The sequence below is a fragment of the Hemiscyllium ocellatum genome, chromosome 10 (genome assembly GCF_020745735.1).
Source record: "Hemiscyllium ocellatum isolate sHemOce1 chromosome 10, sHemOce1.pat.X.cur, whole genome shotgun sequence".
Lineage (NCBI taxonomy): Eukaryota > Metazoa > Chordata > Chondrichthyes > Orectolobiformes > Hemiscylliidae > Hemiscyllium > Hemiscyllium ocellatum.
The window spans coordinates 52,204,238-52,218,968 of record NC_083410.1 but is presented as its reverse complement, the minus strand read 5'-3'; positions in this window follow the sequence as shown (position 1 = coordinate 52,218,968).

Sequence of the window (14,731 nt, the reverse complement as noted above, 5' to 3'; positions counted from 1 at the left end):
TTATACCTGTCATTTCTATTTTAAGATACAACCCTCTTACACTGCTGGCTTCAAACTATCTTAAGAAAACACTGAATGAAGGATAACCATAGCAATACAAGCAGTTAATGCAGAATCATAATGATTAAGAATTAGATTTGATGTAAAGACTTGCAAAGTGTGATATGCAGTTGGGTCTGATTGTTACATTTCCCAAGCCCAAAGTTTAATCAAGACAAGTCAAAGGATTGTAGTCCTCAACCAGGGCAAAGTATCCAAAAGGATTCATAAAGCACATGGACTGTAGCAGTTCAACAAGGCAGCTTCTACCACCTTCTCCAGGGCAGATAGGGCCAGGCAATAATTGCCGGCCAGCCATCCACAAGTGAATAAGAGAAAAGTAATTCTTGTACTTAATTTAAAAGTAGTTTCTCTACTATTTACTTTCACTTCTGCATACCAAAATTCGTCATTGTTCTGTACCTTCAAGGTAGTCATGTTTTTTTTTGTTGTCCCCTAAAAACTTCAGTCTAACTCAAAGTTTTGGGACTTTTTCGGAGGTTTTCAGATGCTGGATATGTGCCCATCAGAAGATTGCACTTCCTGAGCAGTCTCTGTGCAGTTAGCTGCATTGAAACATTTGCATGGTCCTGATATAAACAGTCCACACACTGCTGAATGATTCTGTTCCAATCAGACCATTTTGCCATTGTCATTAACTCCTTTTAGCTATGGTCAGAATACATTTTTTTTCTGAAGGATTTTGATGTATTCAAGCAATTATCAATTGATTCAAATCATGCAATAATTCATTGCTTGATAATTCTATTTACTAATTAATGAGAGAGTAATATCCAACATGCTAAAGAAATTTTAAAAAGGAAGAAAACAAAACTAAAAAAGAGGATACACAATTGTAAGCAAACATCACAGGAAGAGGAATGAGATCCTTGAAATTAGTTTATAATGCATGGGAAAAAATCTATCTCACTAGAAATAAGTGAGTTTGGGTTTAGTAGGAATTGAAAATGTTAACCATCTAAAGTTTCCACTCTCCACCATCCTGTATAATAGTCAAAGGTCACCCGCCATGTGGTTGGCTCACTCTGCAGGTACTGTATAGTCATTGAGGTTTTAATAGGTTTAAAGCAGACCTCCAGACCCAAGCAGAGAAGAAGTGCAAATTCTGAGAGCTGCAAATACTTATTGTATAATATAGTGTTTCTGAAAGGGTTAATGTTGGAGACTGTACTGAGCTCCAATACAATCTGATCACATCATACAGTTTGTACTAAGGCATAAAGTCGTGGCATCTTATGGAGTGCAGACATCTATCTTCGGGTCTTCTCATAGACTTAGTAAGACAATCCAACAAGCAAATATAACTCATAGCTGATCACAGTTGTGCAATAATTTCATCTTGTTTAAGTCCCTTCTTGCTAAAATTCATTAATGTATGACTCTCTATCATTGTAAAACAGTTAAACTCTTACAGCCAGTCAAAGGAAAGAGGATTTGTGGTAGAATCCTTCTGCAATAAAATACCACAGTTATATCCAATAGTATTGGTTCAGTGGCCACTGTTGGAGCTGCAGGGAACACCAAGACAAGATATTAATGGAGCTTAGAATTTCAGTTCTTGCTGATGCAAGGTTGGAAGGCTGTATAAGGGGCTTCACAGGCATGGGATAGGTAGGATTGAGGGGACCAAGGGAGCAAGTACCTTCTGGTGGCATCTGATGGGTAATGGATGCCTGACCAAGAGGGACAACCCAAGCCAATTGATGATGTCATCAGGTGAAACAATAAGAACACTTGACACTGCCCTCACCTTGTGAGAGGGGCCCTCAAATGGCCAGTAAACTGGCCATTGTTTCCTTCTGTTGTGGTTGAAATGTCACAGGGGCAGATAGAGACCAGAAGGCAATGAGCATTGTGTAATGGTCGTGGAACCCAATTTTACACCATTCAATCTCCTTCAATCAACCGAAGAGGGAATGTCAAGTTTAAATACCATTTTAAATTGATGCCAGCTGGTAAAGTCTTCCAGCCCTCAGTTAGACCAACAGCTACTCAAGAGGTATGGACTGCTGGGGCTGGATGTATGTATGTGTTTGTTTACTGTCAGATCCAATTTACCTGGGCGGCATGGTGGCACAGTGGTTAGCACTGCTGCCTCAGCGCCAGAGACCCGGGTTCAATTCCTGCCTCAGGCGACTGACTGTGTGGAGTTTGCACGTTCTCCCCGCGTCTGTGTGGGTTTCCTCCGGGTGCTCCGGTTTCCTCCCACAGTCACAAAGATGTGCGGGTCAGGTGAATTGGCCATGCTAAATTGCCCGTAGTGTTAGTTAAGGGGTAAATGTAGGGGTATGGGTGGGTTGCACTTCGGCGGGCCAGTGTGGACTTGTTGGGCCGAAGGGCCTGTTTCCACACTGTAAGTAATCTAATCTGATCTTACCTGCTTCCTTGATTGCTGTAATTGGCAACACCTCACATCTCCATTCTTGCCAAGTTCCTCCACAATACTGTTACCTCCTCATCACTGGCTGTCTGATCCCTTTCAATTCTGCTTTCTGATCTATCATTCCTGTCATGCACAATCTCCCCGTCAGACTTGCCTTACCAATATTTTCTGTGTCCATGCACCAAATATCCTTGCTCCAACCTCCTTGATGTTCCCTGTCTCCTGTCCATTCACCCATTCACTGGCTGTGCTCAGAAACCAGGAAAATTAGATAAAATTTGTTATTCAGGACCTGCCGTTACGTTTGAAGGTGCCGACTGCAAACCCACTTTTCTCTATTGCTGTAAGTGTGCCTAAAAGTGTTAATACTAAGAAGCGCCATAGGCATCATGCACATGATAAGTTCGAATGGAATTCTGGGCAGAACAACTTCTGATCTCAATGGAGTGAGTCTGAACAATGAGATCCTCTTCTTAGTCTCTTCAACAGTGCCTATCATATCAATGTAATCCATAACTAGTTGCCAGCATGCAACGACCTACTTGTTGTACAATGGAAGCGCATCTTCTAGTTAAACCAGAAACTGGTTTTCTCCAGCATACTAGACCAAGCAGACACTATTCCCTACAATTAAAGATGATGGTGTCAACAGCTCCAACAGTATCATCAGCTGGCCTGTCTATGTAATCTTAAAAGAGGACTCACTTCATTGGCTCCTCTCTTCCTCCTGGTGATCATCCAGCCCCATACCTGATCTATGATCTATCTCCACAGCAGAGTTAAAAGGGGAGAAGCTGAATAAAAAGATGTGAAATATAGGAATGAAGCAAAGCAGCTAAGATAAGACAAAATTAGAAAGGAATACCTCTTGGAGTTTGGAATTATAATGAATGGGCCATAGTAGTAAAACTTAAAACATTTGTTTCCAAGTGTGAATAAACCAATTGAGGGGGATCTAATAATAAGTAACAGAATCCAAACAAAGTCAGAATTTTAAAAGGTGCCCAAGAGATTTAAAAGTAAAATGGATCAAATGAGAGGGGATTGAAAAGAACTAAATCGAGAGTTCTTATTAAAATAGAGGCTGTGGGATGTTTACACACTGAGAAAGCTAACTATAATAAATGGGTGAAAAGATATGGAAATTCACAGATGATAATAATCTTATGGAAATGGTTAAGACTTGAGGGAAGATTACATGTAAACCTTCCCCGTAAGTAAAGGAAAATGGATAATTGAGAAAGTGCAGGCAATAATAAATCATAAATCGGGTGGAGTTAATACTGCACAACGAATGTGAATAATTAGGTATTGAAGTTGGATACAACAATGAAATCTAATGGTTATTCTGCTATTCTAATAATCTAAAGGTTCTGAAATCAAATCCTGTGAAATTGGTTTCAAGGAGATTGGAAAACACTTTCAGAAGGTCAAGTAATATGCAAGAAAGATGGGATGGAAGTAAACCAAGTGGAAAAGGAGGAAGCTGCAAGGAAGATTGATGAAGCAATTTAAAATAACATATGAGATGGGAAAGTAAACAGAAGAGCATAGCATGAAGGAAACTGGTTCCTAAATAAGACTGATTGCATTGCATGTAATAAACTATAAGTAGGTATTGAAGGTGGAATTCAACCTTAGAGAGTGTTCAGGAAAATCAGTTTCAACCTGGAGCTCTGTTATTCACCCGACCTGATTTTCCTGGTCAATTTTCCAAAATTAACAGGAACAGCTGATAACCAGTACATGGCTGTAAATTACCATGCTCTTCTCTAATACAATAGATATCTCACTCTGGTGGAAGGTGGACAGAAAAGAACTTTTTATCATTTCAGTCAGATAACACATCAAATATCTTAAACTGAAAGCTCCTTCAACCTGCCTCCAGAACAGAAAATGACATGGTACATAACTCCTAAAATGTACAAGGACAAAGTCCCACATATCCTTTTCACTTGGTTTCTGAGTCATTGGGTAATATGACCTGTTCACCATCAAACTCAACAGTTGTTTCACTCAGGCCTCAGAACAGAAAATTCCCTAAAGAGATTGAAGATTAATCATATTCTTTTCCAAAAAAAAAATCATTAATTTGTTTGAAAGTTGCAGTATTTATTAAATGGAGAATGATAAGATGTCCTCCTTTTGAGCACAAACTCTTTGTTCATGTCATCTCTTTCCTCTATTTTTGTAGATATTTCAGTAAGACCACACTAATTCTGACAGTGCTTCAAGGACTTTGAAAAAGGTGGTTTTCTACCGTAGGCAGGAATTTTCCAGAACATGCAGAAGCACGGTGGGAAGCAAGAAAGCTGGTGTCATAGGACAGAGAAGTGCCAGATAGATTCCTGATATTGTAGGAGAAAGTGAGGACTGCAGATGCAGGAGATAAGAGCTGAAAATGTGTTGCTGGAAAAGCGCAGGTTAGGCAGCTTCCAAGGCGAAGGAGAATCGACGTTTCGGGTATGAGCCCTTCTACAGGAATGAGGAAAGTGTGTCCAGCAGGCCGTCGTGTTGCACCAGACCATAGCAACACGACAGTTAGAGGAAGAGCGCCTCATATTCCGCCTAGGAACCCTCCAACCACAAGGGATGAACCTAGATTTCTCCAGTTTCCTCATTTCCCCTCCCCCCAGCTTGTCTCAGTCAAATCCCTCGAACTCAGCACCGCCTTCCTAACTTGCAATCTTCTTCCTGACCTCTCCACCCCCACTCCCACTCTGGACTATCACCCTCACCTTAACCTCCTTCCACCTATCGCATTTCCAATGCCCCTCCCCCAAGTCCTTCCTCCTTACCTTTTATCTTAGCCTGCTGGACACACTTTCCTCATTCCTGAAGAAGGTCTCATGCCCAAAACGTTGATTCTCCTTCTCCTTGAATGCTGCCTGACCTGCTGCACTTTTCCAGCAACACATTTTCAGCTCAGATTCCTGATATTGGCTTATCAATATACCATTTTACTAGTGAAGGAAAAGTGGCAGATTAGCTAACTGGCCTCTTCCAGTGCTCCCCAGCATCACAGATGCCAGTCTTTAGCCAATTTGATTCACTCCATGTGATATCAAGAAATAGTTGGAAACACTTGATACTGCAAAGGCTATCGACCCTGACAACATTTCGATAGTAGAACTGAAGACGTGTGCTCCAGAAACTGCTGCTGTCCTAGCCAAGCTCTTCCAGTGCAGTCACAATACTGGCATTTACCAGCAACGTGGAAAATTGCCCAGATATGTCCTGTACATAAAAAGCAAGACAAATCCAACCCAGCCGATTACCGCATCATCATACTCTCAACCTTTAGTAAAGTGATGGAAGCCATCATCAGTAGTGCTATGAAGCAGGACCTGTGCAGCAATAACCTGCTCAGTGGCGCCCAGTTTGGGTTCCAACTAGGCCAATCAGCTCCTGACTTCCTCACAGCCTTGGTTCAAACATGGTTGTGAGGTGGGAGTGTTGCCCCTTGTCATTAAAGGGGCATTCAATCAAGTGTGGTATCAAGGAGCCTTAGCAAAAGTGGAATAAATGAGAATTGGAGGCAAACTCTTCATAGGTTGTTGTCATATCTGAGGCATTTGAAGATGGTTCGTAGCCATTGGAGGTCAATCATTTCAGCTCCAGTACATCTTTGCAGGGGTTTGTCAGGGTAGTGCTCAAGCTCAACTAGCTTCTGTTGCTAAAACAATGATGGTCCTTCTTTCATAAAGTCGGAGTGGGGACGTTCGCTGGTGAGTGTACCATGTTCAGCACCATTCACAACTTTTCAGATACTGAAGTAGCCAATGTTCAAATATAAACAGATCTGGACAATATCCAGGTTTGGACTGACAAGTGGCAAGTAATATTTGTACCACACAAATGCCAAGCTATGACCATCACCAATAAGAGACAGTCTAACCACAGACCCTTGACATTCAATGGTGATACCATCAGTGAGTCAGCACCTGGAGTCAATATCCTGGGGGGTTACCATTGACCAGAAACTCAACTGTACTCACTACATCAGCAAGAAGGTTGACACCATCCAGGGTAAAGCAGCCCATTTGATTGGCATCATACCCATTCATTTTTGGAACAATAGAAACAGCATGAATCAGGAGTCAGGCTTCCACAGACCCAATGTTTTAGTTTAGCTTTCAGTAGTTGTTGGGTTTTTAATGCAACTACATCTCTCTCTGCTACAGTTAAAAGCTTGAGTTCTGTCTCTGTTGCCACAATCTCATGTGAGATAATATGTTTTATGTAATTTGACTTAACAAAGTGTGTGTTTACAGGATGTCACTGGAACAGTTGCTGTCTACCAGTTAAATAATCTATTTTTCTGTTAACTTTCCAATACAGTTAAAATTATACCAATTCTTCTTTCTTTTGTTTGCATTTTAACTGTAGATTAAGATTGAAGTGTGTTTTGCGTAAGGCCGAGTAAATCAAATTACATCTGGAACACAACACCTTACACTTGCCTTTAAATAAGACAAAAGATAGTGGCCAGGCTACCTCCTTGATATATTTGAAGGGGCTTTGGTCTGGTGCATAACACCACTGACAATCCTAGAGTTCTACTACTGAAGTGTGGTTGCATCCTGTTTTTAGCTCTGGAAATGCGATTTCTGTCACTTCTACGAATTTCAATTCATTTTCTGTACCCAGCATCCTATTTTTGGACCCTCCTTATTACAAATCTGAATTTTCATACATTAGATTACTTACAGTGTGGAAACAGGCCCTTCGGCCCAACAAGTCCACACCGACCCGCCGAAGCACAACCCACCCATACATATACCCCTTACCTAACACTATGGGCAATTTAGCATGGCCAATTCACCTGACCCGCACATCTTTGGACTGTGGGAGGAAACCGGAGCACCCGGGGGAAACCCACGCAGACACGGGGAGAACATGCAAACTCCACACAGTCAGTCACCCGAGGCGGGAATTGAACCCAGGTCCCTGGCGCTGTGAGGCAGCAGTGCTAACCACTGTGCCACCGTGCCACCACAGTTCCAGGTTTTTGTCACTTGGTACTTTTTTATATGTGGTATGGGATACCACCATGAATTCCCATAGAATCTACAGTAACAACCTTATAACGTGGAATGGGAAACATTTGTGAAATAGTGTTGCGCTCCTTTGATGTTGCTTTCCTTCAGACTTCATTAAAATTTCCTTTGAATTCAAATTCTAATAGAGCTTTTATGATCCCTTGGTTGCTTTCCTTTTATCACAAGGCATCCTCCTTTTAGAATGTTATTTCAAAATTACACCAAGTTTTACAACTGTTGATTCTAAATTGTAATCTTAATTTTCTTTGAAAATGAATATTTGCTCTCTTTCAAACGTTTGTTTCTCATAATCTCGATTTCACCTTTAGTAAAATTTTTAGCACTATTTTCCAGAGAATTAATGGTTTGGAGACTCTTACCAATGCATAAAAATATTGTAATTTTTCCTGTTATGCTTCTCATGGGGAAATGGTAAACCATTGTCACCAGTTGTACTGAATGATCCCCTCCCAACATTAAGAAATGACCATGGCGCCCTCTCGGTTAGCACTCTCTATCAGGTAGTAATATTTCAAAGGACATTGAATGACTATATAAAACCTGGATTTAAGAATTAGGGGTGTAAATGTCCTCAGAGATTTGGGAGGATATCTAGGAAAATATTAGGAAGATCTTGATTTGTAATAGGACCCAGACTATTCAACTGAAGGTACTTCATAAGGCCCAACTGGCATCAGAACAGCTTGTGAAATTCAACACAGGAGTGTCTCCAGTGTGCCCCAAGTGCAAAATGGAGGTTGGTATTCTTACTCCCTGCTTGTGGTCATGCCACAAGTTTCGCAAGTATTGGGATGACATAGTGAGTGCTTTGGTAACGGTTTTGGGAACTGACGTTAGCTTGGATCCAGTATCCCTCCTTTTGGGTCTCCCAAATCTTCCCTCCCTGGATGCACATGGGAAGAAATTGTTTAATATTCTTTCTTGTTGCACGAGGAAGAACATTCTAATGAGCTGGGTGTCAAAGAATCCCCTCGGACACTCGAGTTGGTATAGGATAGTCATGGAACACATAACGCTGGACTTCCTCACAAATATGGTGCACCAAAAGATGGAATTGTTTTATAGATCATGGTAGCCCTTTTTGAATTATGTTGATGTAGACATATTGGCCATATTATTCAGGGCCTTTGTTTAGCTGTGAAGACTGTGTCTTTTGGTTTGGTGGCCCCTGGGAGGAAGAATCAAGAACAAATACGTCTCTACTTACTATTGCTCCCAGTGGTGGGGATCTGTGATGAGATTAGACTGAGTGCAGTAATTTAATAGAATATCATTTAAGGTATCTTTGCTTCCATTTTGTATTTACAACCATATGGTGTTCACTTTCATGCTCAACTTCCTCTACTCTTCTTCGAATCTGCAGCTCTCCTTTGTGTCTTTCAACCACCAAACTTCTTTCTTAACTTCCTTCTTTCTGGTGCTTCTCTCCCATCAAAGATGTTTATTGCCAGGTCACTCAGATGACTGTCTGTGTGGAGTTTGCACATGCTCCACGTGTCCATGTGGGTTTCCTCCAGGTGCTCCGGTTTCCTCACACAATCCAAAGGTGTGCAGTTTAGGTGGATTAGCCATGCTAAATTTCCCAAAGTGTTCAGGGATATGTAGGCTAGGTGCAATAGTCAGGGGTAAATGGAGAGTAATAGTTTAGGGGAATGGGTGAGTTACTCTTCAAAAGGTCAGTCTGGACCTGTTGGGTCTATTCCACACTGTAGGGATTATATGATTCTATGAAATTACACCTGACCCCTTTATACTTGATGTCAACTCTTACAAATTTTTTTGAAGGTTCTTAAGAACATTTATGAATTCAAATATCATTTACAGAAAATATAAATGTTCTTTATTGTGCCACTTTTAAATCAAAGTTCATTCCAATTAATGAGAGAGTTCTTAGAGTGGATGTTTATTCGTGCCAAGGATTACCTTTCACTTTATTGTAGCACTGGAGCTGTAATTCCATTGTTCCATCTTCGCCCTATTTTGCACAATTTTAGTCAAAAATGGCAATTTTGCCATTTCAATGTCTATAGAAACTTATTTAAAAATCACACAACACCAGATTATAGTCCAATAGGTTTAATTGGAAACACTAACTTTCGGAGTGCTGCTCCTTCATCAGGTGGTTGTGGAGGGCTCAATTGTAACACATAGAATTTATAGCAAAAGTTTACAGAGTGATGTAACTGAAATTATACATTGGAAAATACCTTGATTGTTTGTTAGGTCTCTCATCTGTTAGAATGGCCATGTTAGTTTTACTTCTTTCATACCATTCAATATGAATCAATATGAAAATTATTCCACGATGCTGTCAACTCTTCATTTCCTACAGTCTCCAGTACTTAGCAAACTGAGGTACAAACAGTGCCTGGCTAAATGGATGATTGTCTATAATATCATTAGCGTTTTTTTTTTGACAAGAAAGCTAGGGGCAGAATATAATGAAGTATCCATCTGTGAAGCTTCAACAAGAATTAATCCCCACAAATTCACAAAATATCAATCCTTGTATTTGTCAGTTTGCCAAAATCCAAATTTTGGCAGAAATCCCTTTCAGGATTTCATCGACCTCAGTTTCGGTGCACACATGCTTTGCTGGAATGTTTATATTTTGCTTGGATAAATTCTCTACCCAGCACATTTGGTCACAGCCATCCTCAAAGTCTCTAAGATGTACTGTATTCACAATAAGATGCAAAGATCAAAATGAACTGAAAATAAAGAGTATACCTTACATTTAAGAAAAAAACCAATAAGATCAATTCTGTCTCAGCAAGTACTATCACAATATCAATTTCTGCAATGTTATACAGGATTCTTCAGGATAAAGTGGGCAAGGGGTAAGTGGTGTGACATGTGATAAATGCATTTATCTTTGTAAGGAGCTAGTGAAAGAATGAAACTTACTTCTGGTTGAAAAAAAGTAAGGAGAGAAGTAAATGCTGAGAGGTCTAGACAAAACATAAATTTCAACAAGCGGTTGTGAGAACAGAACAAGACTTGAATGTAAACTGAACAAGCCCGACAATGGCACATGAATTAGAAAGATTTTGTTCCCAATATTAACTGGTGTGTTGAGCAGTTTTGAAAGAAGTCTATGTTGATTAGTTCATTTAAAAATAATTGGGATTGTCATGTGGTAAAGGACAGTATTTACTGATATAAGAGTAAGTGTAGACATCAAATCTGATATACTATCAAACACAAAGTACTGTTTGGAAAAAGGTTCTATTTGTGGAATACAACTGGTTATGGTTGCATTAATTATAGGAAATTAATAGTCATGTGGACCATATTCATAGCCAGGAGGATATATTACAGAGAGCGATCATCTTAGAAACTATATTTATAGCAGATTATCACACTCTGGATACTAAATATTTTAAAATGAATCCACAGTGAAGTGCATTTCACATCATTACTGAAAAGAGGCCTAACGGACCAGAAAAAAAATCTTATTCTATATGTTTGTATTTTTCAGGTTAAGAACATTTAAGTCATTAACTTTAATTTTCAAATAGCTGAACATTGGTTACATTGTTATCCGTTCAACATGTATAAAAGTTGAACAACTGGAATTGCCAGCTTACAAATGTAGTTGAATAAAGAACAGGAAGAAAGACAAAGGAAAGACTTGGATTAAAAAAAACCTCTTTCATAACCTCAGGGAGCTGTAAAATTCTTGACATCAAACTTTTAAATTTGTAGTCACAGTTGTGATGTAGGAAAAAACTAGGTGATAATTCAAGTCTTTAATAAAGCTTAAACAGGCAAACAATTTTGTTTCTGATTATTAGTAGTCACATTAATTATATATTGTGTTGGCACAAAAATGTTGTCTTGATTAATGAGTTATGGACTGTGTTGTGACACAACTTCTGAGCCTTTCAAACACTAATTAAACCTATTAGATGAAATCTGTGCAACTCAATTGCCTTTTAATGCCAGTGGGCTGTCAATTCAGTTTGAAAATCTCAGGATGTCAGTATGAATTACTTCGAAACTAAATAATAATTTACCATAAGTTGAATACAATAGCATCCAATATTAAAGGCAATGCATTTTCCTGATTGCACATTCAGTATTATAAAATGTTTTAACTTTAAGTATATTTTTAATTCAAGCTGTCATAAAATGATATAATTGCAACAGCTCTTCCTCTTAACTGGTGAAAACATGTTTTTGATTATAGCTGGTATTACTGCATCTAATACAAAATATACTATTAAACATTTTTCTCATATACATTGAGACTCTGATATATGTTATTATATATACTTTTCAATGTAAATTTAAATAATCATTTGTATCAATAAGTTGGGGAAACTAAGGAATTAAAGGCACAAGTCACACCCAACAACATTTTTTAAGATGGCTACAGCTGTGAAAAATGAGTAAAATAGAAGTAGGAAAATACAAAGTCAAAGCAAAGAACCAAATAAAAAGAAAGGAGCAAAAAGCATTTTACTCTAATAAAACAACCATGAAACCAAAAAAGGAAGGCAAGCATTTGAATATGGATGAGGTAGTGAATGACATTTTCACTGAACTGCAGCTCTTAGTTGTGACCATGCACCATAACCCTGAAATGCTGTGGGCATTTTTATTGAATTCCAAACTTTTTTTTCCAAGAAAGAGCTGTTATTGGAAAAATATGCACACAAAATGAGTTGTCAAATTGGTGAAGCCACAAAACAGGACTACTTGGGTGCCAAACAGCACATGGAGCAAGTGATAGACAGAGCTAAAGCATGTCACCAACAGACCAAATCTAAAAACTGTGGTTCTGTTACATCCAAGATACATAGTGGTGGACAATTAAACAACTTTCTGGAGAGGAAGCTTGATGGATATTCCCATGCAGCCCAGAACATGAATGCAAAAGACAAGACTGAAGCATTTGCAACAATCTTCAGCCAGCAGTGTTATCTGGATGATCCATTTCAGCTTCCTGCACTGGTCCCCAGCATTATGGATGTCAGCCTTCAGCCAATACAATTCACTCCATGTAATATCATGGAGGCACTGGATACTGCAAAGGCTATGGGCGCTGACAAAACTCCAGCCACAGTCCTGAAGACTTGCCAACCCTAGCAAAGTGTGTCAGTACAGCTGCAACATTGGTATATATCTAACTATGTGGAAAATTGCCCATATATGTATTGTACAAAGAAAGAAAGGCTAATCCAACCCAAACAACAACCACACCATCAATCTACTCTTGATCATCAGCAAAGTGATGGAAAGTGTCATCACCAGTGTTATCAAGCAGCACTTACTCAGCAATAACCTACTCACTGAAGCATAGTTTGAGTTCCATCAGGTCTACTCATCTCCTGACCTAATAACAACCTTATCTTCAACATACTCCAAAGAGCTGAATTCCAGAGGTGAGAATGACTGCCCTTGACAACAGGCTGCATTTCATAGATTGTGGCAGGAAGGAACTCTATATTATAGAATTATAGGGAATCATAAGGAAAGCTCTCAGTTCGTTGGAGTCATGCCTGACACATAAGAAGATGGCTACAATTGCAGGACGTCTGTTATTTCAATTTCAATGCATCGCTACGCAAAATCTTCAAGATAGTGTCTTTACCCGAACAATTTTGAGCTGTTCCTTCAGTATCCTCCATTGTAAGGTCAGAAGTGGCAATGTTTGCTGGTGATTGCACAATGTTCAGCACCATTCACAACTCCACAGATAATCAAGCAGTCCATTGTTCAAATGCAGCAATACCTGGACAATATCCAGGTTTGGGCAAACAAGTGGCAAGTAACATTCATGCTACACAAACACCAGACAGTTGCCATATCCAACAAGTAAAAATTTAATCATTACCTTTTAGCAAGCAATGGCTTTACCATTGTGAAGGTCCCCATTATCCATATCCCACAGATTACCTTTGATCAGAAACTGCACTGAACTAGATTAGATTACTTACAGTGTGGAAACAGGCCCTTCGACCCAATATGTCCACACCGACCCACCGAAGCGCAACCCACCCATTCCCCTACATTTACCCCTTTACCTAACACTATGGGCAATTTAGCATGGCCAATTCACCTGACCTGCACATCTTTGGACTGTGGGAGGAAACCGAAGCACCCGGAGGAAACCCACGCAGACACGGGGAGAACGTGCAAACTCCACACAGTCAGTCGCCTGAGTCGGGATTTGAATCCGGGTCTCTGGCGCTGTGAGGCAGCAGTGCTAGCCACCATGCCGCCCACCAAGCTAGCGATGTAACATCACAGCATAGGAATCTTGTAGTAGGCAACTCTCTTCCTGACTCTCTAAAACCTGCCCACCATCTTCAAGGCACAAGTCATGAGTGTGATGGAATGCTCCCCACTTGCCTGGATTGGTGCAGCTCCAACAACATTCAAGAAATTTTACACCTTCCCAGACAAAACAGGTTGTTTGATTGGTACCACATCCATAAACATCCACTCCCTCCACTACTAATGATCAGTAACAGCTGTATATGCCACTTAAAAAGTGCACTACAGACATTCACCAAAGAACATTACACAGCACCTTCCAAGCCTATGACCACTATGATCTAGCAATGCAAGGGCAGTAGATGCATGGGAATACCACCACCTACAAGCCCCATCCAAGCAACTCATCATCTTGGCTTCAAAATAACATATAGAACAGGACAGCACAGGGGTAGGCTCTTCAGCCATGATGTTGTGCCAAACAAGAATGAGGCCATTCAGCCCTTCAAGTCTGCACCAACCCTCCAAAGAGCGTTTGACACAAACCCAGTCCCTCACCCTATCACAATAACCTGCATTTGCCATGGCAAATCCACTCACACACTACTTCAAAGCAAATTAGCATCACCAATCCACTTAACCTGCACATCTTTGGACTGTGAGTGGAAACCGAAGCAGCCAATGGAAATACACGGAGAGAACATGCAAATTCTACACAGGCAGTCACCCAAGACAGGAATTGAACCTAGGTTCTTGGTGCTGTGGGGGCAGCAGTGCTAACCACTGAGCCATTGTGCCACCCCAAGTATTGCCATTCCTTCTGTGTCATTGGGTCAAAATCCTTAAGGGCATTTTGGGCCAACCCACAGCAGGTGGACTGCTGCTGTTTAAGAAAGAAGTTTACCGCTACTTTCTCAAGGGCAACTACAGACTAGTAATAAATGCTGACCAGTCAGTAATGCTCACATTCCACTAGAGAATAGAAAAAAGGGGATAAGTA